The sequence below is a fragment of the Xenopus laevis genome, chromosome 5L (assembly GCF_017654675.1).
Source record: "Xenopus laevis strain J_2021 chromosome 5L, Xenopus_laevis_v10.1, whole genome shotgun sequence".
Classification (NCBI taxonomy): Eukaryota; Metazoa; Chordata; class Amphibia; order Anura; family Pipidae; genus Xenopus; species Xenopus laevis.
In genome coordinates this window covers 67765987-67791239 of record NC_054379.1, presented here as the reverse complement: position 1 = coordinate 67791239, position 25253 = coordinate 67765987, and the positions used below count along the sequence as shown (strand labels likewise).

The window sequence follows — 25253 nt, the reverse complement described above, 5'->3', positions numbered from 1 at the left end:
TATGATAAGAACATGCTGACAATGGATATAAAAGGGAGGAGCAGAAAGCAAGGAATGGAAAATAAGGATAGAGGATGATAGTTTAACTGAAAGGGTAAATTAATAAGTAGTTGTGAGAAAAGGTAAGTATGGTAGATTAATGGAATGGCACAGAGGTATTTGTGAACATGGCCTTATAAGTATAACTTTTAACAACCATATACCATTTCTTTGTTCTGCCTTCCTGCTGACTGTCCTGATCCGTGGCCTGTATACTGGACTCTACCTTTGCCTATTGTGCCTTCTGGCCTGTGCACTGTGCTCTGCCTTGCCATTCACCTGTCTGACATGTGTATTTGACACTGACTAGAATCATCCTACTGGATACCCTGATGTGTGGCTTAACTTGATATGTAACACCTGTGACAAGCTGGCTGCTTGTACACACAGTTTTGGGGGGAAATTAGTTATGGTATTCAGGGGCATAAAGGCAGGGACACCACATCTTTAGACAAAAACTCTGGCAAATTCTTCCTAATATAAAGTCACAAGAACACCGTTCATTAGTGTTTCAACAGCACACATTCAAAACTTTCCCCCACTCTAGGGTCTCACCATACAGGGTGTCTTCCACACACATATGCTGGCCTTCTCACTGGGCCCTGCTGAATCTACCCTCCTGTGTTATCAGCTCAACAGCCTCTGGCCTGTCTCACTTTCTGGCTTTCTTCAATCACTTTTGACTCTCAGTAACTTGGTCAAGGGTCCCTCCTCTCCTTGCAGTGGCAGGCAGCACCCCAAGCCCCTCTGGGAGTTCCTAACACAGACAGGTAACCATCTTGCTGTGTCCTGCTCAGAGAGAACTTGCTAACACTCCCACTACAATTAAATATCTTTCAACAGGACAGCCTTCCTGTGGAAAGTGAGCTCAAATATGAGAAATGGACTACTGGAATGGATTCTCTGGCTTGCCTGTTTCTTCCAGAATACTATAGCTTCCGGGGCCAGACAGCAAATCCTTTATACAGATAAACCATTCTCTGTTTAGTAACATCTCCCTTGCAGCTTTCATGTCCAACTGAGGAGAAATTGAAAGCAAAATTCACCTTTTGACACCTTTCTTTGATCTTTCTACCACACACCATTATAGCTCTTTTGATCTATACCAAGAACAATGACTGTCAGGTTTACTTATAACCATAAACTATAAGGCTTCGTCAACTTCTTCATGCAAGTACACACCAAGCTACTACCGAAATGGTACATTATCCAGTACATGGGAGCCACACAGCCTGATTTAGCACAGCCTGTAAGTTTTATATCTGGGTACTTACTTTGAGCACAATATGTTGGCAAATTGTAAAGGCAGGTAGAAAGTAAATGTAGCAATACAGCTTTCTTCAGCTTGGTGTGTCACATCTTTGCTACATTTGTTTCTAGGCGCATTACATGTATTGTTGTGTTGTGTGGAAATGCAGAATCTTAAAGAATTGTTCAAACAACCTTCCAACACTTATATTATTTTCAGTTGTTTTCAGTTTACCAGAAATTTTCAATTGCAGTTTCTATTTTCTGTTTTTAACCATTTTTCTAATACTGAAGTTTAAAATTGTATTTTTCACCTTACATACATACATTAGTTGATACATTATGCTGAGATGCTGAGAAATGTATCAGCTAATATAACAAAATGTAACAGTTCAGAATCTGCTCCTGGATTACTGAGCTGCCACATTGAAACACCAGAGACAGAAACATTAAGCTTCAATTTTTGGAAAAACTGTAAAAAATACAGTGGAAAACCACTCGAAAAAGTCTTTATTTCTGTTGAACATTTTCACATTTTCACTGAACTGAAAAAAGGATTTTGGAAGGTAAACAACCCCTTTAATAAGCAATAGATAAAAAGAGATTTTCTGTATACGAAGCACACAGAGGCACCATGAGGAGGGTACAGGAAGTATAGTAGTTAGAAGCCTCATGGCAAAGTGAGCCCCAGAGGGGGTGGGGCTTTAATGAGTGAAGGGGTATAATAAGTGTGACTGAGATCAGGGGCATGTTCATGCATACACAGGCCAGTTTTTATTCATGAGGACCGCATTCTACTTGTTGGCAGGGCCCTCTGCCCATATGACCAGTAGATTAATAACTGGGGCTCTTTTGGTGGAGAGGACCCTGCAAATTTAGTATTATGGGACCCTGTTATTCCTGATGGCAGATTTGGCTGTATGTATTTATAATATCTCAAATACAGGAACCATGTTAAGCAGCTCTATTTGCAAGTAAATGGAGATTATTTGCATCTCCCAAAAAAGTATCTGCAACACCTTTTCCTTTACATTTCAGTATACATTTGCAGCCAACAATATCAAGTTCTTATTCTTTTTGCATTCTCTAGCAAAGGTAATGAAAGAAATGCCAATCAGTCATATAAATACTGCCAGAAATTATCAGGGGTGGCAAAAAGCCACTCCTGGTAACTTTAAGAGCTGAATTTCTGTTTTTTAAACTGGAAATTCTGCTTTTCTAGCTCAGAGAGCGCCATTTCACTCTCTGTGCTAGCGATGCGCCCCCCAGGAACCCCCGTCTGCGATTTTAAGGTCAGTGTGACAGGCAGGGGGGGAGAGGGGCGGAATTGCTAACGTCTGAAACGTGCCTGACCCAGACACCAGACACATCCTAAATCCTCATGGTTAACTAAGCAGTTCAGCATGCATCTTTGCTGCTTAGTTACCCATTAATGTTTGGCAGAAAGATATTTCTAACTGCATACAAACAAGACATTGCAGAATTGTTTTCCTGCATTTATTACCCCACAGTACTACATAATAAATATTATTATAATAATAACAATAATGCTTGCTGCATTTTAGTGTAGACCTTCCAGGAAGCCTAATATTTATATTTTGAGAACTGAATATGTAAAATATATATATATCGTCAAAAACCACTTAGATTTTCAATGATCTTAGTGAATAACAAAAATATAGCTAATTAACTGAGGATAAGACTTTAAAATGCTCACGATTTTCTTATTTTATGACTGAAAAAAGCAGTTGAATTCTAATCTTAGATATGAAGAGAAGTAGAAGGGAAGGTGAATGGGAAGGACAAAATGAACTAGATGCACTTGTCTAAATCTATCAGCACAAGTGTCAGCTACGTGATTCATACTATAAACTCTTTCTGTAACCTTCAGAGCAACTTAGCTTTCTGTCTTACGGTATGTATTTTTGTTCTATTTCCTTAATGCAAAAAATAATATTCAGTTCCTTATTTTTATTTGATAATGCATGCATTGTAATTTTAAAATGTAGCCACCTAATCAGAGCTCATTGTTTCAGCACTCAGTTTAGATACTGTAAATATATTGTTTGTGCTTAATTGCCACTGAATTGCTTCCCTAGCAGTTTTGCCTCTAAGGCATATGAGGTATGTTGCATTTTTTACTTTTCTTTTGGAATTTGATTTATGTATGCAAGAAAAAAACCAAACCAATATGAAAGTAATAAGTGAGTTAGTACAATTAACGTGCCATTTCCCACTGATAAAGCAAAAGCACATAGAACAATCTGTACATGTCATGTTTTTTTTTTGTCTAGGAAGATCAGTGACTATGGGACTGACTCCTTGAAGTTGGCTCAAAGCAGTGACTTTGATGAGCCCATCCTGAAGGCATACAATTTAGGAAGAATGCTAAGATACTGTACAACTAAAGACCAACTTAAAGGTTGATTAGGATGACATTTGACGTGAACACCTGTTTGACAGTCATTGCAGAAAGGCTGATTCAGCAATGTATTCATTAATATTGTTCTCAGCTTAGGGGGACCTGAATTATATTTTGGCCTACAAAGGGGGATTTGAGCCAGAAACAAAAACCCATACAGCAGCAGGTTTGATTTTTTATCTCTTTACATTTTGATAGAAACTATGTACATTCAAAAGCAATTGATTTTGTAATCCTCTCATATAAAAACAATACTGTCTATACAATTTATCTAGGTCTGGTGCCAAACACTTCACAACTCTAATCAAAGGAAATCTATTCAAGATCTTTCTTCATCAATTATTTGTTATTATGCTTGTGTATAGCTATAGACCACAAAATCTAGGCACTGTTCATGTCTAAATACTGGCTTGTATGTCAAGCTTTATTTAAAATTTAGATATTTGTTTGAAAGTAATTTACAGATAGACTATAGGGCTCATTTGCTACTGCAAAGAACTGTAGCAGTCATACAAGTATGGTGCACAAAAAATCCAATCATTAAGGGTACTTCTATAGAAAGCAGTGGCATAACTACCGGGGGAGCATAGGGTGCGATTGGGCCAGGGCCCACACCCCGTCAGGGCCCCCCGGCAGCTTGCGCGCCACGTAGTTCTTCGGCAGTTTCTGGGCGTACGGAGGGGGCGGGGCCCGGCTGCACGTCCCGCGCCAGGGCCCGTCCCCCTCTAGTTACGTTACTGGTAGAAAGTCTGTGCTCTAGATACAGTTTGGTCCTTCCCACCCCTCTTGTGATGTAATTTTGACATGTAATGTTGCCTATAGCAACCAATCAGCAATTTGATTTGAACAATCAGCTACAAGTTAGGCAAAAAGCAATGATCTGATTGCAATGGGAAACAGCACCAGTAATGTTTGTCTCCAAATAATAAATAGACCTCTAGTGTTGGAAGTGATGGAATCTGAACACCAAAAATTCTTAGCACAGTTGCATCTGATTTGTGTCAAAGTACAATTGCATTTTAACTCATTGGATGCAACTGTGTCAGATTCATTGCCACTTCGCAACTGTTTAAGCAACAGCTTTAAAAAGGAGGTACATAGTCATAGATCTGGGGGGTTTTCCTCTTTTTTTTTAAGACAGCAAATTGTTACAAAACCAGCATTAGGATGTTATCTGTATGGATTATGATTCCTCTCTACAAATATGCGAATTCCAGCACTCACATGACAATAAGCACATTGCAAAACATTATAATAAATGGGTACACAATAGAGGAACACTTGTCACAGGCTCACTAAGACTAAGGGGCATATGTATTATGTGTTTTATTTTTGCCACCATTATTTTACATTGCTTCCAGCAAAAGTTACTCTAAGTATTTCTTATACATTAGTTTGGTGATGTGTAGTGTATTATTCTGGCATTTTTTACACCACATAATAAATATGCCCCTTAATGTCTGATTTGAATTTTTAACTATACATATAACATTTCTCTGCATTCCACTGGTGTCATACAGTGTTTGACATTGTTAATGTAAATTTCTGATTCAACACCACTAATTACATTTTCATTAACCCCCAAAGTTACAATGTTAATACAGAATAATTCTTACATCAAAGCTGGAATTTGATTATTGCCACATTTCTAGAATGAAATCCTCCTAATTCATCTGGAGCTGAAAGAACTCTCAACAGTTATATCACAAGAACTTGATCAATGTGTTTCAGTTTAGAAAAAAATTTTGAATAGTAAAATGATTTTTGGTGTTTTAAATACATTTGCCCATGTTTTAAATAAACAGGTAATAAACATAATGGTAGGGTCAAGCGCACATAGGTAAATAGATATTCACACAAGGGTTCCCAAAAACATATAGACAGGAAGATTAAATTATACAGTTATATAGTTTAGTTGGGTTGTAAAAAAACCAAAGTCCATCAACTTCAACCCCTCCATATTAACTACAAGGTTCATACATGTACACATACTTATACCAACCTATCTATACACTCACATATATAAACTATAAATTGTTGATTATAATCATCTATAGTCATATCTCAAGAAATCATCCAAGTCTCTTTTATGTTTATGTATCTTGTTTTCCTTTTTTTTTTGTTTTCCTTTATTTTTACTCACAAAAAGAAATTGTCTTATTGTTTTTAATATAAGAAATTACTTGTTACATAACTGTATTAATAATCAGTTTACAATTCTAACAGACAATACAAACAAGCCCGCAAACTTGAAACAAATCATGGCCATAGGCGTTTACCACCTGCAGTTTGTATTTGGCCCTGTATCTGAGTTTCTATACTATGATCTTTTTCCTTGCTGTGTTCATAAATAGATAAATGGGAATAATGCTACACAAGGGAAATTCATGTTTTTTGATTAGTCATTTCCCTTACTGAGCAGTTCTCGACTAAACAGGAAACACCCTGAATTTATTGTCTCATCTATGTGAAAATATTTCTCACACTCCTAAACTTACACAGTGACCTGAAGGGACATTATTCTGCAAACAATAGTTGTGACTCAATTTAATTGTTTCACAGCAGGGGAGTGTTCCGAATCTCAGCCATGTAATGTCTCTGCAGATAGTAAGGGAAAGCAAGCCGAGAATCAGCCACTAAGCAGCAATCAGCCCCATACCTTGCCTGTACCCAGAACCATTGCATCTGCATATTTTGGCTCAGAAACACGAGAGTTTCACAGCAAAGCATTGAGCATAAGGACTAACTCTTGGCCTGTGTTCTTCAGCAGGCTGAGTTTCAGCCCCATGTGGCATTATCCTCAGATCTTATTTACACTACATAACCATGAGTTAATAGCTTTTATATACCCGTATTTTACTAACCCATGACAAAATCAGCAGGACTTATTTTTACGACACTGATGAAATTAATACTTTTTGCATACAAAGTAACACTTGCTACATGCTATGGGTAGTGTGAAGTGATGGGTGAATAAATTCGGCAGGCGCAAATTCGCGTAGAATTTCCGGTGCATTGAAAAAATTTGGGGCGTGTCAGAATAGTTGTGCGCAGAAACATTGTGGCATTGACTTTAATGCATTTGGCAAAAATAGACGCGCATATAATGGAAATTCAGCTCTTCTAGTGCAGTGAGTGAAATATCACGCACTGCACTGGCGATCACTGAACTAGCGATATGGCCCCTCCTCCACCTTCTCTGACGCTAGAAGTTAGAAGCGTGGAGCAGGAGGGGGGTGGAATCGGGTCTGAAACATGCCTGTGTCTTGCACTAATGTAAAACACATTTTCTTATCTCTTTATAGCATATCATTCTAAAACCTGCTTCTTAGGGCAGAGACACGCGGTCAGATTCGGAGAGATTAGTCACCCAGCTACAAATATCCTCTTCTTTGGGGCATCTAATCTCCCCAAACTGCTTTCCCTTGCCTTCCCGCCGGCTAGACTGTAAATCACAAGGAAACTTCAGGCGACTTCTGAAAACTAAGCACTCCGAGTGCCATCCCTCCGTCGATTTACATTCTAGCCGACGGGAAGGCAGGGGAAGGCAGTTCAGGGATATTAGTCGCTCTGCACTTATAGGTGGCTAGCTTGTTCTGCTGTCTGAACAGTATGTTAATGATTTTAGTTCTAATTGGTTTCCTTCCTTCTTCTATCCCTTATCTGACGCTGTCATCTCTTGTACAGCTTTGCAGCCTACAGTATGTTTGGCAGTTTAAAACCTTAGACACAGAACACAGAAGTCTTGAGCTGCTCAACAAACAGTTAAATAATTAAAAACCACAAATAATAAAAGCTTAAGACCAAATGCAAATTATATCAGAATATAATTACCATAGACAAATGCAAGTTTTTTTAAAACACAGTTAATAGTGCTACCCGAGCAGAATTCTGCACTGAAATCCATTTCTCAAAAGAGCAAACAGATTTTTTTATATTTAATTTTGAAATCTGACATGGGGCTAGACATTTTGTCAATTTTCCAGCTGCCACCAGTCATGTGACTTGTGCCTGCACTTTAGGAGAGATATGCTTTCTGGCAGGCTGCTGTTTTTCCTTCTCAATGTAACTGAATGTGTCTCAGTGGGACATGGGTTTTTACTATTGAGTGTTGTTCTTAGATCTACCAGGCAGCTGTTATCTTGTGTTAGGGAGCTGTTATCTGGTTACCTTACCATTGTTCTTTTGTTTGGCTGCTGGGGGCAAAAAGGGAGGGGGTGATATCATTCTAACTTGCAGTACAGCAGTAAAGAGTGATTGAAGTTTATCAGAGCACAAGTCACATGACTTGGGGCAGCTGGGAATTTCACAATATGTCTAGCCCCATCAGATTTCAAAATTGAATATAAAAAAATATGTTTGCTCTTTTGAGAAATGGATTTCAGTGCAGAATTCTGCTGGAGCAGCACTATTGATTAATTTTGAAAACATTTTTTTCCAAAGTCAGTATCCCTTTAAGCTACTAAAAATGCCTTTACACAAAACAGGAATTGTTTGTCCATATATTTGCAATATATTTATGGTGGCCAACTAGTCCCTGTATAATGAAGCAATATAATTCTTAATGAATCAGATGAAAGTGAGTGTAGGACTGGCCAGACCAGGGATGACTTTGACGTAGTTGGTCAGCTTAAATACAGTATATTGCAATATATGGGCAAACAATCCCTGTTTTGTTTAAAGTGTAAGGTATTTTTAGTATCTTAAGGCACAAAATGGTTCAATGTACTTAATATATTGATAATGGGTTGAGTGCAGAGGACCTCTTGTATTTGTCTATGTGAATGTTGTGGTCACAAACTCATTTCACCACAACTTAATGTTTTTAAAAATTAGTGGTGAGCACAAAGTTTGTTATAGAATATAATTGCCTACATTATAATAAAAGTTAGCTTAAAGGTGAACTGCTTCTAGAACTGCACCAGTTTCTGATACCAACAAATCAGAACTTTAATTTTTGTAGTTCACTTTTAGTATGATGTAGAGTAGGTTTTTGAGTTATTTAGCTTTTTATTTATCAGCTCTCTGTGTATACATTTTTGCAATCTGATTGCTAGGTCCAAATTACCATAGCAACCATGCATTGATTTGAATAAGATACTGGACTATGAATAGTAGATGGCCTGAATAAAAAGGTGAGTAATAAAATGTAGCAATAACAATAAGGGTCAGATTTATTAAGAGCCGAATTGGAAATTCGAATTCCACTTTTCAAATTTTTTTTATGGTCAAAGTGTCAAATTCGACTAGGGAATTAATACAAACTCGATTTGAGTTTTTTTTAAAAAGAATGTATTAGATTTTCTAGATTCATCATTCTCTGGCCCTTTAAGAATACATATAACAATTAAATTTTTTCTGCAAAACATTGTTTTTTATGATAATATCAGTGTGTGTATGGCCACCTTTAGAATTGGCCATTCTAAAACATTTTAAGAGTTCATCTAAAGGTGAACCACCCCTTTCATTGTTATATACAATCATCTTTGTTTCCTTCTGTAGAACTAGCCAACCAGTAAAAGCAAAAACTTTGCTGTAAATCAGTGATATATTTCCCTTTAATATGAACTACAATGCAAGATATTTTTATTTCTATACAGTTATGGGACCTGTTATCTAGAATGCTCGGGACCTTGGGTTTTCCAGATAATGAATCTTTCCATAATTTGGATCTTCATACCATGTCTTCTAGAAAATCATGCAAGCATTAAATAAACCCAATAGGCTGGTTTTGCTTCCAATAATGATTAATTATATCTTCGTTTGGATCAAGTACAAAGTATTGTTTTATTATTACAGACAAGGAAATCATGTTTATACATTCGAATTATGTTGATAAAATGGAGTTTAATGGAGATGAGCTCTCTCTTATTCGGAGCTTCTGGATAACACATTTCCAAATAACAGATCCCACACCTGTAATAATTTCTCTTGAAAAGTGTTGATTTTTATATGACAATATATTTTCACAGAGGTGTCAAATTCTGTACTTGATACAGAAAATGCTTAATGCATGTGTTTTGAGCACTTATATAGTTACATAGTTAAATTGGGTTGAAAAAAGACAAAGTCCATCAAGTTCAAACCCTCCAAATGAAAACCCAGCATCCATACACATACCCCTCCCTACTTTTAATTAAATTCTATATACCCATACCTATACTAACTATAGAGCTTAGTATCACAATAGCCTTTGATATTATGTATGTCCAAAAAATCATCCAAGCCATTCTTAAAGGCATTAACTGAATCAGCCATCACAACATCACCCAGCAGTGCATTCCACAACCTCACTGTCCTGACTGTGAAGAACCCCCTACGTTGCTTCAAATGAAAGTTCTTTTCTTCTAGTCTAAAGAGGTGGCCTCTGGTACGGGGATCCACTTTATGGGTAAAAAGGTCCCCTGCTATTTGTCTATAATGTTCTCTAATGTACTTGTAAAGTGTAATCATGTCCCCTCGCAAGCGCCTTTTTTCCAGAGAAAACAACCCCAACCTTGACAGTCTACCCACATAATTTAAGTCTTCCATCCCTCTAACCAATTTAGTTGCACGTCTCTGCACTCTCTCCAGCTCATTTATATCCCTCTTAAGGACTGGAGTCCAAAACTGCACTGCATACTCCAGATGAGGCCTTACCAGGGACCTATAAAGAGGCATAATTATGTTTTCATCTCTTGAGTTAATGCCCTTTTTTATGCAAGACAGAACTTTATTTGCTTTAGTAGCCACAGAATGACACTGCCCAGAATTAGACGTGTTATCAACGTGTTATCAACAAAGACCCCTAGATCCTTCTCATTTAAGGAAACTCCCAACACACTGCCATTTAGTGTATAACTTGCATTTATATTATTTTTGCCAAAGTGCATAACCTTGCATTTATCAACATTGAACCTCATTTTCCAGTTTGCTGCCCAGTTTTCCAATTTAGACAAATCACTCTGCAAAGTGGCAGCATCCTGCATGGAACATATAGTTCTGCACAATTTAGTAACATCTGCAAAAATAGAAACAGTACTTTCAATGCCCACCTCCAGGTCATTAATAAACAAGTTGAAAAGCAAGGGACCTAGTACAGAGCCCTGAGGTACTCCACTAACAACACTGGTCCAATTAGAAAATGTTCCATTTACCACCACTCTTTGTAGTCTATCTTTTAGCCAGTTCTCTATCCAGGTACAAATACTATGTTCCAGGCCAACATTCCTTAATTTAACCAGTAACCTTTTGTGTGGCACTGTATCAAATGCTTTAGCAAAGTCTAAGTAAATCACATCCACTGCCATCCCAGAATCGAGGTCTCTACTTACCTTCTCATAAAAAGAAATTAAGTTAGTCTGGCAAGATCTATTACGCATAAAACCATGCTGGCACAAACTCATAGTATTATGATTTGCTATGAAGTCCAGTATCTTATCCTTTATTAACCCTTCGAAAAGCTTTCCTATCACTGACGTCAGACTAACTGGCATATAGTTTTGAGGCTGAGAACGGGATCCTTTTTTGAATAGAGGCACCACATTAGCAATTCGCCAGTCTCTCGGCACTATGCCAGATCTCAATGAATCCTGAAAAATGAAGTAAAGAGGTTTGGCAATCACAGAGCTAAGCTCGCTAATTACCCTGGGATGAATACCATCTGGCCCCCGGACCTTTGTTAATCTTAACATGTTCTAGTCTCTTTTGAATTTCATCATGTGTGAACCATGCATCATTAGTTGTATTACTAGAATTGGTACTGTTAAGAAGGAAACCTTCACTTACTGGTTCCTCATTTGTGTAGACAGATGAAAAATATGAGTTCAGAATCTGCGCTTTTATTTTGTTTTCATCAACCAGCTGACCCCCCTCTGATAATAAGGGTCCCACCCCTTCCTGCTTCATGTTTTTTACTATTAACATATTTAAAAAATAATTTTGGATTTTTTTTACTGATTGCTGCAATATCCTTTTCTATATCAATTTTAGCTTGCCTTATAGCTTCTTTGCATGATTTATTGGCCTCCTTGTACCTTATAAATGTTTCTGCTGTACCAGTTAACTCGAAAGCCTTAAAAGCACGTCTTTTCTTACCCACCTCAACACCAACGCTTCTATTGAACCAAAAAGGTTTTGCTTTGCAACGATGTTCCTTGCTTACAAGTGTAATATACTGACAAGTATATTTATCAAGCAGCATTTTAAAGACTTCCCATTTTTGTTCTGTGTTTAACCCTGTGAAAAGCATTTCCCACTTAATATGTTGCAGAGATGCCCTTATACTGTCAAAGTTTGCACTTCTGAAATTTTGTGTTTTAGTTACTCCCTTATAGAATTGCTTCTGCAACAGAATCTCAAAGGAGACCATGTTATGATCAGTATTCCCTAAATGCTCACCCACACAAATGTTAGAGATGAGTTCAGTATTGTTAGTTATTACAAGGTCCAAAAGAGAGTTATTCCTAGTAGGTTCTTGAACGAGCTGGAATAAAAAGTTGTCATTCAGCATATTTACAAACCTACTAGCTTTTTCTGTCTTAGCAACCCCATTACCCCAGTCAATGTCTGGATAATTGAAGTCACCCATAGCGACAACTTGACCCAGCTGTGAAGCCGCTTGTATCTGCAAGAGTAGCTGGGCTTCATACTCGACACTTATACGAGGTGGTTTATAGCATACACCAATGATAATTCTTTTTGTTACCTTTTGCCCAATCAAAATCTCTACCAAGAGTGATTCTACACCCTCACCAGTGCCAGCTATTGTTATTTCTTTAGCGCATGGCTTTAATTCAGACTTTACATACAAACACACTCCTCCACCCTTTTTAATCCCTCTGTCCCTCCTAAAAAGGGTGTAACCATTTAAATTAACATTCCAGTCACATGTTTCATCCCACCAGGTCTCAGTGATACCAATTATATCATAATTTTTAGAGCATCCAATTAATTCTAGGTCTCCCATTTTACCTGACAAACTCCGTGAATTTGCCAGCATACAGCGGAGGTTACTACTTTTACTTTTGAAATTTGCATTACTTAGTGGAGAATTATATGTAAAGTTAGTATTATTCTATTTTCCTTGTAACAGAGAGACCTCCTTAGCTGGTAAACTGTATGCCCCCCTCACTCCTCCCCCATGACCCCTTACTAACCCCACTGCCCGTCTACCCTAGCTTCCCCATAATTCTTTATCTCACCCCCCCCTTGCCTAGTTTAAACACTCCTCCAACCTCTTAGCCATTCTTTCCCCCAGCACCGCGGACCCCCTTCCATTGAGGTGCAAACCGTCACGACTGTATAGGTTGTAACCTTGCTTAACAACACAACTGTTAAGTGGAAATGATGTTTCAACTCACAAATGGAAAGATGGATTTGGAGAGGTGGTAGTTATAAATACAGCAAGGATAAGGATGTGGGGGGGGACATAAAATGGCTGGATAAGACAGAGGACTCTAATTATATTCAAAGAAGAAGTAACAAGTGTAACAGAAATGCTGGGAAATTGGTTGAAGGGGTGTATTCATCATCCAGATTTCTGTCATACTGTTTTTAAGCAACCAGCTAAATGTACATTTTTTCACGGGTTTGTGGCTAGCTGTAATAGGCGGAAAATGGACCCGGTTTACGAGAGTGTTGAGTGTTGGGCTGGATCCGATTCCAGCTGGACGGTCAGGGTTTGCCCAACACCTGAGAGAGGAACAGGTGTTTTCTCTCCTTAAGTAGGGAAGGGATTGTGTGTCTCTCTCTCTCAATCCTGGGGAAAAAGAGCAGGCAGTGCAGGCCTGTGTGAGAGAGCCAGATTCATGTGAGTACGTGCTGTGCCACAAATACTGTTTTCTGTTAGGTGCTGGATGTTAGATTCTCACCTAGTTAGTTAGGAGCTAATTGTTTATTTAGTGCCGGACAGGCAAGGTTTTATTTTCATTTTTGTTTGTTTTGATTCATGTCTTCCTGCCAACCAGACAAATAAAACTGGTTGCGACCAATTGCACATTACCAGCCCATTTTGTGTTCTTTTGCGTGGACTCCAATACTGCTGTGCACCCGTCTACCCCAGGAGACGACGACCCTGTGACCTCAAACGGTTACACAAGTTAATTGTTTGTTTGGCATGACTCAATGATTGCAATTGTTAATCAAAACCTTGGCCTCATTCCTCCTTGCAATTACAAATTAAAAAAAAGCATAAGGGCCCGGGGAGTTTCATGCCTCTATCTTGTCCTTAAAATTTGCAAAGTTTGATTTGCATCATCAGTAGCCATAAATATGTGCTATGATTCTTAGGCACAAATATGTTGGGCCTACTGAAACAACTTACTGTAGGAACCCACTGGCATCAATAGGTCCACTTACACACAATTTAGAACAAGATGCAAGATGTATTCATTGGAGTCAAATGCAACTATTTGGAAGTACAATAAGTATGTTTGGATGCAATACCTTTAATAAATGCCCCCCTAGGACAGCGTGCCTTATCCTCTGGTGGTAGATATTTGGAGAGGGGGTGGTATATGCCCATTTAGGGAGCTACAAAAAGGTTATTCTGCTAATTAATGACTCCAAAATATAAGATTCAAAATAGCTATAAATGCTAACAGAAAAGAGGAAATAACCATCTCAATAGGCCCTCTAAGCAATGGACTTATATCTCTACTAAAAGCATTGCTTCTAGAGGAAAGAAGAAGTAGCAGTAGATGCTATTCTAGATGAGGAATGGCAAGAAAAACAGGAACAATATGATTTTCTATTACCGCACACCTACTTCCACTTTACTGCGTAGTGGTGCTGGTCCTCCGTTGACCTTGCCAGGTCTCCTTACCGCTTTGTAGTTTTGAAAAACGGTCCGCACACACCAATATTGCAGTCGGGGATTGTGCCCCTTTTATTAATGCCACCAACAATCAACGTTTCGGGGGGAACACAGCCTCCCAAGAAGGGAGGCTGTGTTCCCCCCGAAACGTTGATTGTTGGTGGCATTAATAAAAGGGGCACAATCCCCGACTGCAATATTGGTGTGTGCGGACCGTTTTTCAAAAGAAAAACAGGAAGCCTTCTAAGCAGTCTCTGTACGCTACAGGCTGCAAATGATTCAACTGGATGTATTTTGTAGAGCTTACTACATCCCGGTCAGACAGCATTTAATGAACCTCACCATACCAGACCTCTGTACAAGAATGTCTTACAAGCTATGGCTACCATTCTATTGCTTTGTTTCTTCTGGCTAACCACTCAAATTATTGAAACTGTAAAAAATGTAAAGAAGGTGCTCATCAGCAAATTACATTTTAGAATGGTCTCTTGTTCACTGAGCAATACATATTGCTCAGATCTTGGGAGGAGAACACCAGCAGGATGAGTAACAGAAAGCCTATTATGGGAAGATGAAAGGGATGGCTGATCTGAGGTTTATGAGTCCCAACATGTATGCCTGATGAAGGGAGTGTGAGCAGTTCTAGATGGGGCTGATATTTCTAACAGCCAGCCTCTCTGGTTAGTGGTTGGGAAGAGAACAGAACTAGGCCTAGAGAGATGGTTTTAATCATTTAATCCTAACTCTTGACATGCTGGACTCCAGGTCCATTTGCACATGCAAACATATTGTGCCTAAGCCTTGTTCTTGTGTCTTGCTTCCTGGCTTGAGCTTGTGCCTGTTCCTGACTATGTTTCCTTGCTGCCTGCCTTGATCTATTACTTGTTCCTGATTGCGCCCATGCCTGAGCCTTGTCTGTGTCTGTATTTTATTACTGAATTTCTCTCCATGTTCATGTCCCCTGTGGATCCAGCAGCAGAAAGTTCAGTGGCCCTAAAAAAGTTGATGAAGATGGGGTCAGCATTATTCTCCTGTTTCACTAAAGTGGGGTTTGTCAAGCAGTCCAAGGATGCTTGGTTAATAGTCCACTGCAAGCGGATAGGGTAATCTGTTCAGATTGCCACAACAGAACAGTTTGCAATCTTCATTGTGTCAGGGTTCCCTGTATGGTTGATCAGGTAGACAAATTATTGGGTGGGGTTGGGCATGACACAACTGTTATTGGTACTAATAAAACATGTAATGATAGATGAGGACCATAAAGCTTGACAATTTTAAAAGACAGCATGAAAGATAAATGTGTGGCTAAAGAACTGGTGTTGGAAAGAAATGTTTTGTTTCTAGTGTACTGGAATAATTTTGTCTTGGGGCACAACCTATATAGTCATAACTGATTGCACTTCAATGGAAGGGTGTTTGCTGTGCTAGGGGAACAAAGAGGCGGGAGCAGTGTTTAAATTAGGCAAGATGATTGAATTAGTTAGAGCAGGGGTCCCCAACCTTTTTAAACCGTGAGCCACATTCAAATGTTGGGGAGTAACACAAGCATGAAAAAGTAAATTTTTTGCCAAATAAAGGCTAAGATTGGCTACTTGGTAGCCCCTATGTGGACTGGCAGCCTATAAGAGGCTCTACTTGGCACTATACACTATACAGTAATGTCAAAAATTTGAAAAGATTTTTTGTACATTTAAGTTCTGTTACATAGTAAGTAAGTAAGGTTGAAAAAAGACACACGTCCCTTAAGTTCAACCTTTTAGTTTTTTTTTAATCTGCCTAACTGCTAGTTGATCCAGAGGAAGGCAAAAAACCCATCTGAAGCCTCTCCAATTTGCCTCAGAGGGGGAAAAAATTTCTTCCTGACTCCAAAATGTCCAAAATCAGACTAATCCCTGATCCAAAACCTACAAGTGAATGAGCTCATGTCAAAAAGAAGGGTATATTTTCCCTTTATATATGTAATGCCTACTAAGTGTCATGGGAGTGTCATGCCTCTATCTCGTCCTTAAAATTTGCAAAGTTTGATTTGCATCATCAGTTGCCATATATGTCCTACGAACCTTGGCACAAATATGTTGGGCCTATTGACACAGCTTACTGTAGGAACTCACTGGCATCAATAGGTTCACTTGTGCACAATTTAGAACAAGAAGGCATAACGGTGTATTCATGTTACAAAACGCTAGCAGGTTTGTAAATATGCTAAATGACATCTGTTTATTTTAGTTAATTCAGGAACTTTTTCCCAGACTTGAAAAATTTGGCAGGTAAGAGTTTCCATGCTATTATAAAAGTCTATTGGAATTGCCTCTAAAGATTTCAAGCAACATTATTTTTTTCCCAGTTTTTTCATTGAGAATTAGCAGAAAAAATATTTTCATTTGTTACTTTTTCGGTGACATAGCCATGACTATTTATTCCTTGCTTTTTCTTAAAGGAGACATTTTGTGTAAAAAATAAGAATGTGTGTTATATTCATTTAGATATAGAAGAATTGTGGGAACCAATCAGCAGCTTGCAGGACTTGATAGGGAACTGAATCCTGGCTTTGCTTGTATGACTGCAGGGCTGTGATTGGCTGTGCCCCTCATACTGTGCTTCTGGCAGGAACTGTAAGGACAGGCCCACCCCCCATTTAATCAAGGACCAGCGAACATCTATAGGGAGCTTCAATAAAGGAGCTATTTTTAAAGATATTTTTTTAGCATAATGTTAAAGCAACACCATATATTACTTATAATTGCCTACAAAATTAGGGTTTTTTTCATTTATCCTACAGTATATTTCTCCTTTAAGTATGCTAGATGTCGAAAATATAAAATGCAGTTGTGGCAGAAAAATTTAATTTTTTTTCCTGTGAACTTGTTTTTGTCCCTAACTCCAAAATGTATAACTTACCCTCCAAGACATTTGGCAGACTTTGGCATCTCTGCAACAAAATAACTGAAACAGACTTTTCACAGGAGGAACATGGGATAAATGTCAGTATAATCCCCTTGTAAGCAACAAAAAAAAAGACACGGCAAAGTAAAACTATTATGGTTTAACAGAAAAATTAGTATTGTAGTTGGCAAGAAAATTTTGCATTTAAAGTGGACCTGCCACCCAGACATAAAAAGCTGTATAGTAAAAGTCCTTTTTAAATTAATGAAATTCAAATTCTTTTTTTTTATTAAAGCATTCAAAGCTGTTTTAAACTCATTTAAAAATCTTTATAAATCAAATATTGCCTGCCCCTCCTCTATGCCTTAGGTATAGGTGCGGGCAGGCAACTACTTTCACTTTCCATTCAGCACTTCCTAGATGTCACTGCACTCCCAACATTCCCCCAGTTCTATTAACCATTTAATTTTGTAGCCAGTGCATAGGGGTGGACATCAGGCCCCCCATTATGGTGCACAAACAAGATTCTGAGATGATGGAAAGCTTGCTTTAATAACAGTGTCCATAAAATGGCTCCTGCTTGCTTGCTATAATTATGAATTCAAGACTGATGGAAAACAGATTCAAATAATTTATACAGTGTAATTAAAGTTAATTTTGCTTGACTAACATGATAAAATAGGATTTGGAATAGTTTTTTTTGGGTGACGGGTCCCCTTTAAGGCATATAAGTTAGCTAGGGCCCCTGAAATTTCATTAGAAACAAACAAGCCAAAAAAGCATGCATAAAAGCAATCAGACAATCTAAAATAGAGAATTTAAACTGCATTGCAGAAAGGATTAACATAAACCCCAAATATGTTTTAAATATGTAAAAAAATGTTGGATGAGGGAAGGTTTTAATTTAAGTACATCCCTTACAGTTCTGTTCTCCAGTGTTCAAATGGGACATTATTGAATTAGAGAGAGAGTCCACAGGAGGGCAAATAAGCTGGTAAAAGGTATGGAAAAATCTCAGCTATGAGCAAAAACTTGCCAAGTTGGGGTTGTTCATGCTGGAGAGAGGCCCTTAAGGGGGAATAAGGTTGCCTATTCTGATTAGAAGGTTCCGGCTAAATATGCAGAAAGGGTTTTTTGCTGTGAAGATGTGTGAAGATGTGGAAGTCATGTGGGCTGATACATAAGTTAGGTTGGATTGCTTTTTAGCAAGTGAGAAAAGGTTCTGAAAGATAGCTCATAGTACAAGTTGATCCAGGGACTGGTCCGATTGTCTTGAAGTCAAGAAGGACTTTTTCCCCCTCTGAGGCAAACTGGAGAGGCTTCAAATGGGTTTTGTCCTTCCTCTACTCAACTAGCAGTTAAGCAGGTTATATATAGACTTTAAAGGTTGAACTTGACGGCCATTTTTTTTTTTAATCTAAATCACTATCTTACTAGTCTTACTGTACAAGTATGTGTTGTATATGTGCACTGGTGTAATTTGGGGGTGTGGAAGCTGATGGACTTTTGCCTTTTTACAGCCAAAATAAACCATGTAACTGACCAATATACATAGAACAAATATACCATAGTTCTAAAATATATGTATGAAAAATCATACAAAACTTTGTTTCGTTATATGTATGGCTAGCTTTCGTCTAGAAGAAGCTGCCTTTCTGACCATAAATACAAAGGGGCAGAGGGTTTGGGGAGCACAAAAGGTTTGGGCTGATCATGGGCAGAGTTTTAGCATGACTGGAGAGTGGCCAGGGCAGAACAGGGTCATGACTGCATGTGAAAGAAGCTATAATTAGAACCATTTTACTTGAATGCAGGACCAACCACCTAAAGGCTCAGGTCATCAGTGGGCTAATAACTGGGGTATCCTAAGTAGCATGGGGCCCCATGACTACTGATAGTGGCTCTGCTTATGATCCCTGTGTTTCCTAAAATTTTTACAGTTGGTAGGTTGGTGGGAGATGTATGTAAAATAGCTTAAGTGATCTTTATATATACTGTATATAGGCATTAAAAGCATTCCAGCATGCATTAAAAGCAGAGGTCTGTTGAGTCTCACTTTTTAGTTTTTATGCATTGCTTTGCAGTTATGTTATATAGAAACTCTGTCTCTTCAAAAGGAGAATTCAATTTATATGTTGCATTTCTATGAGGATTTGTTAACCTTTCTAGTATATGTGACCGGCTTATAAAAATAATGTGTTCAGGTGCATCTGTAACTGCTGAATTATCAGAATGTGCTGTCCTTTCTTCCTGTGCGCCATTGACCTCTAACACCTTAATAGCAGCCATTTCTATTTTTAGGCACAGCTTGATTATATTACAATATAATACTCACGTGTCTGCCAAAGAATCTGGGTCTTAAAGCAGCACCGCAATATATTCAGAATAAGTAACATTCTTAATGAGACTGTCATTATTAAGTATTGACACAATTTATTATTGTTTTTTAGAATTTCTAGTATGTCATGCTGAAGATCCAATATGCTGGGGTGGCACTTATTTTGTTTCAGTAAGCCATAGTTTCATTAGGGGAAGCCACACTAATGCTTATATTTACCTAAGGAAATGTGGAGAAACCTGAGTTTCTAATCGCTCGTCAAGAATTGCTCACGAATCATGCCATGATTTTAGACTGCTGTACCACTGAAGGACATCCCCAGGACATCTGGTTCTGGATATGATGTTCCAGGAATCAAAAAAAGTATCAGTATCTTAGGTTAACAGGAAACATTATAGTGCTTTGTTTAAGTCGGCAAGTGCAGTGGGCAACTTGCTCTTTTCCCCGCAGTGATTTGTGTCTAAAACCACTTTCATTAAAGGTACTTGTGTCCAAATGTACTTTTTGCACTTCTGCATAGTTGTGCTGAGCGCTGCTCAGTCCTTCCTACCTACCATTCCAAATCAGGTGCTTCTGGAAGCAGTAGCTCCAAGGTTACCTCTTCATGTCTCTTTGCAATGCTTGTAAAAACTGACTAATCTACCTCACTTCCTTTCTGTGCCTTGATGAGGTTGTGTTTTGCATTAATGAATCACACATGATAAAGATCGTTGCGCTCAAAACATGACGTGCCAATAAAAAACACTAAGTAGCTAGCCTTCCTGTTCCTGCTTCTTTACCTCTACAATTATCAGTATATTAGCCTGTATTGTGAGTGTGGTGCGATTAAAGGAGCTCAGGACAATATTTCCTCCCGTGTTGGAACCTTACATACTTCAATTTGCTATTATTATTTCAATGTCCAATAACCTCTCAAGCATAATGGTGTCTCAGGAAATTTGGCAATAAAGTTATGTCTGTCTATTTTCAATAGTAAAACAGGATATGGTAAGAGATTAGTGAGCAAAATATCTGCCATACTGTAGTTAGCAAACCTACCATAAATTTATCCCTTAGACTATATCACTTGTATGAGGTGTAAAGCAAATGGTGGTGTGGGCACTTTAATCTGAATGCTTATACCACCATAGCACCCACAATATTAATCTATATATCTGTCTTGGGGTTCTATTCACATTCTTCTCATTTATAAGGAGCAAGACAGAAGGCCAAGTAAGTCTTGCATCAGCAGGCTACTAAGTGCTAGGGGGAATACCACTAGGGCTCAAAAATGCTGGCTAAAAGCAGGGAGCTCTAGCATTTATTGATTAACTTTTAAATATGATGCTCATTGTCCTATAAATTATCTAATAATAGCTTATTTGTTCCATAACCATGCCTTTAAACTTCAAAGTATAGTGTCAGACATGATCTGCAGATCTGAAAAACATGATATCTTACAGTAATTAATACAAAATTAAAAAGCTTGCAAACAGTGTAATGTTTCCTTTGTGAGCAATTCTATTTGCTCTATTATTAATGATGTCAGTTTATCAAAATGTGAAAAACAAACTAGGGAGAATTAAGTTTAATGCAGTAGAATAAAATTTCTGCTTTTACAATACTATGCACAGTCAAAAGAAAGTCAAAAAGGAAAATAGCGGAGACGGTGAACAACATAGGCAATGAAATATGTCATGAATTCCCCCAAGATCAAATGGTCCATGCCACATGACAAATAATGAATGTTGGTTAAAAAGAATAACCTGCACTATAGCGTGAAATACTAGTTATAATACGCTTACACTGATATTGTATGTAGTAGGTATTTTATTCCTGAAAAACTCCCAAAAATGGTTTTAGATGTGTTAAAGAAGTATAACTTAAAACCCCTCCAATCTTGTAGTACTGGTTTTACTTTGGGCTAAAAATATTTTCTTTAAAAATGTCTATATTATTGAAGCTCCCTATAGACCTGCTGTGGCCCCTGTTCGTTTCTCAAATGAGGAGTGGGTGGATCCTAATGGTTTCTGCCAGAAGCACATCAGGAAGGGTTAGCCAATCACAGCCCTGCATTCACACAAGCAAAGACATGCTTTAGTTCCCTATCAGGTCAGCCTAGCTGTTAATTGATTCACAATGCAGTGTGCTGAGTGCTTCCAACTCCCATTGCACAGCCTGGGAAAGGTTGGTTGGTTGCAATGGTTTACTAAACCTGGATAAGCTTTGCTTGTTATTACATTTCCCTGAGTGTAGTTAGCATTGTTGCCTTGCAATACTGAGGTTTTGAGGTTATTTCTAACCTGGGCACTGTCTGTTAGAGTTGTGGGCTTACTTTGTGTATTCTGTGTGTTAGAGGCCTGATGATCTGTCCCTCAAGCATTGAAGCAATGAAATTATCTGCCCCTCCAGATTCACTTCAATCGCTGCATGCAGAACACTTTACAGGTGGTTAATGCAAGAAATGACACAAATACATCCTTACTCGCTGAACTCAAATCCAAAACAAGGCAGCTCTCAACAGTGTAGCTTCATATACACCAACCTGGAAATGCTTAAAAAAGGCGAGCGCACAAGGGAGAATTAATAAATTAATTAAGATACTTAAAGTGCAAGTGCATTAGTCCAACATAGGACTTAGAAGAATATGTGAAGAATTAATATATGAACCAAATTAATTAACGATAAATCGTTAATTAATTGGTTTTCCTGCCTTTCTTTGCGGTGTCCCAGGGATAGTAATTGCAATAGGTAGTTGTTTTGGGACAACTCCACCTTCTTGTATATCAATTTTCCTACTTCTATATCGGGTTGAGTTGCTGGGTAATTGATTTATCGTTAATTAATTTGGTTCATATATAAATTCTTCACATATTCTTCTAAGTCCTATGTTGGACTAATGCACTTGCACTTTAAGTATCTTAATTTATTTATTTTTAACACCTATGCACTTTAGGCAGTGGATCAATTGCAAATTAATTAATTTTTAATTAATGAATTGGTAGGATTAAATTGATTTAGTCTGCCTTTCTTAAAAAACTCAATGAATTAGCACTTTAATTTAAAAACTATAAATTCTGTATCTTAATAACGAAATTTTAATGAATTGATATATCCACTATTTATATTTTTAAGATCACGTAATCATACAGTTAAGGTGTAACCACTTTCAATTATATGTATTAAGCAAGTTAGATTTTTAGAAATGAACCATTGGATTATTGGATAGAAGAGCGGTTCTTTCCTTTCCTTTCTGGTATCACCAGTGGTATAAGTTCCAAAACCCACCAGCACACCCTGGCCTCTCAGGTACAAGCTGGCCTGGTGCACAGTTGAAAGGGATCGGCAACCCTTTATGGAGTACGTTTAGCAAGAAGAAAACCGGCACTCAGAGCTCAATGCATGCGGGCAAAGCCCTGCACGTTTATTGCAACATTACGTTTCGGGGGCGTGAACCTTCGTCAGACAGCAAATCACACCACAAAGTGGACCTTTTAAACATTCCTTAATGCATATTCATGAATTTACCCACACATGATTGATAACTTAACCCTTAATTAATACAATTAGAAAATCCGTTCATGCATAATTAATCATCAGTGAAAACACCACCGAAACGTAACGTTGCAATCACCAGTGGTATAACATCAAAATCCTATGACCAATTAGCAGGAACTGTAAGTAAATTGTATCAGGTAAGGGTCTACCACAGTGCTCACCTTCCAGCCTATAAACTCACAAACACAATGTTAAGGATCACTTTTCAAAACTTAATCCTTTAGCATTTCAGAAACACCAAACCATTCAATCGTTGTGTGAAATAATGGATGTTAATGATGTATTTATTATAATAGTTAAAACAGATGTCTACTCACAACATAGATAAAAGTAATAGTGGTAAAAGTATCAAAGGAGAAAATGCTGACTTTTTCTGTTCTTAGGGGCTAAGAAATTAGAAAATTGCCCAATGGAGGCACCTTTGAAGCAAGGTTGCCTGCTATGAGCAAAGATTTCAAATGATTTATTGTGGTTGCACGATAGTTAATTTTGCAAATCTATGGGATATATGTCCATTCAGGAATAACAAGTGGGCTGCAGAATCAGATCTGGACATCCACAACTGGCTTGTCTGCTGGATAATCTGTAAAATCATGGATATTTCAAAATCTAAACATATAATCTTATTTCTGTTAGTCTTGGAATTCACAATCACATCAAGCAGGCAGCCACCATTTAGCAGACACTGTTATTAAGTAAAGTTTTGCATCATGCAAAATCTTGTTTATTCACAATAGGACACTTCATACCAAAGCACATGAACTGGCTTCACAATTAGATGGTGAGGAGGGAGGGCAATGTGGGGAAAGCAGTGACATCTAGGAAGTGCATAATCAAAATTGAAAGTGATTGCCTGCTCCGCCTCTATATTTTAATTAAAAAAAAAGAATTTGGGTTTCATGTTTAATTTGAAAAGGGCAAAAAACAGCTACACTGAATACTGGAGAGTGACACACCCATCCAAATCAGCTGCAGCCAGCCAACCAATTCAAGCCAAGGTTGCTACAAAGTATTAAAATATAACTTTTAATTCAAACTGTTTTAAAAGTATTGTTCGTTTGGCCACACCAGCATACATACTCACAGCGTGAAAAAACGCTACGCCGTGCGGGACCATGTCCCTAAAATAACACACAATTAAAAGCTCAGAGCGTAGGTTGGAAAGGTGGTGGGTATGTATAAAGTATTTAGTAGCAGGTTTAAATACCTATTGTCAGTACCTGCTCAATAGGAATATTCATCAGTATACCACCAATAGTGCTGGTTCCCACCCTTCCCCCAGCAAAGTCTTCTACCTAGCTACGTTGGGAAGAGTGGGAGCTATTCACACCACCTTCCACCTACGCCGCCCTATATTTTTAATTAAAAAAAAAAAGAATTTGGGTTTCATGTTTAATTTGAAAAGGGCTTTTATTATACAGCTACTATACAGCTGTCTGGGTGACAGGTCCCCTTTTAGGGTAGGGACACACTGGACGATTTGTCGCCAACGTTTTTAAAAAGTAAATCGCGGCGACAAGACGATCGTCTTTTTTGAACAGACGATTCACAGCGACTATTGGCACAGAGCGATTTGTATCCCATTACTCTGTGCGGTACGTGCTCCACCCAAACCGGAAACGGTTTGTGCTTCCCGCTGTAACCTGGCGTCTTTACGTGCTTGCGTCATTGCGTTCGCATTGTAATTTGAATACAATTGCTGCTACTTATCTGTATGTGTGTGCGTGTCTAGGAGATTTCAGTGCTTTTCTAAGTACATGCTATTTCTGATAAATCGCTCGGAAAAGGGTCTCAGTGCGTTTTGGAGCTACAGGCGATTCACAAACGTGCTGTGGGCACAGGAGCTGGCGTCTTTCATTTGGTTTTTTTCAGAGACAAAACGAGCGATATGTCGCCGCGATTTGCTTTTTAAAAACGTTGGCGACAAATCGTCCAGTGTGTCCTTACCCTTAGAGGAAACGGAAAATGTGCATTAATTATATTTGGGGGGA

At 38.2% G+C, this 25253-nt stretch overlaps 1 protein-coding gene across 3 annotated transcripts in view; it reads right to left on the bottom strand.

Annotated features, from left to right (window-relative positions):
- pkib.L (protein kinase (cAMP-dependent, catalytic) inhibitor beta L homeolog) overlaps window positions 1–25253 on the bottom strand; it is an 82239-nt gene that overhangs the window by 3648 nt on the left and 53338 nt on the right. The window lies entirely within an intron of this gene.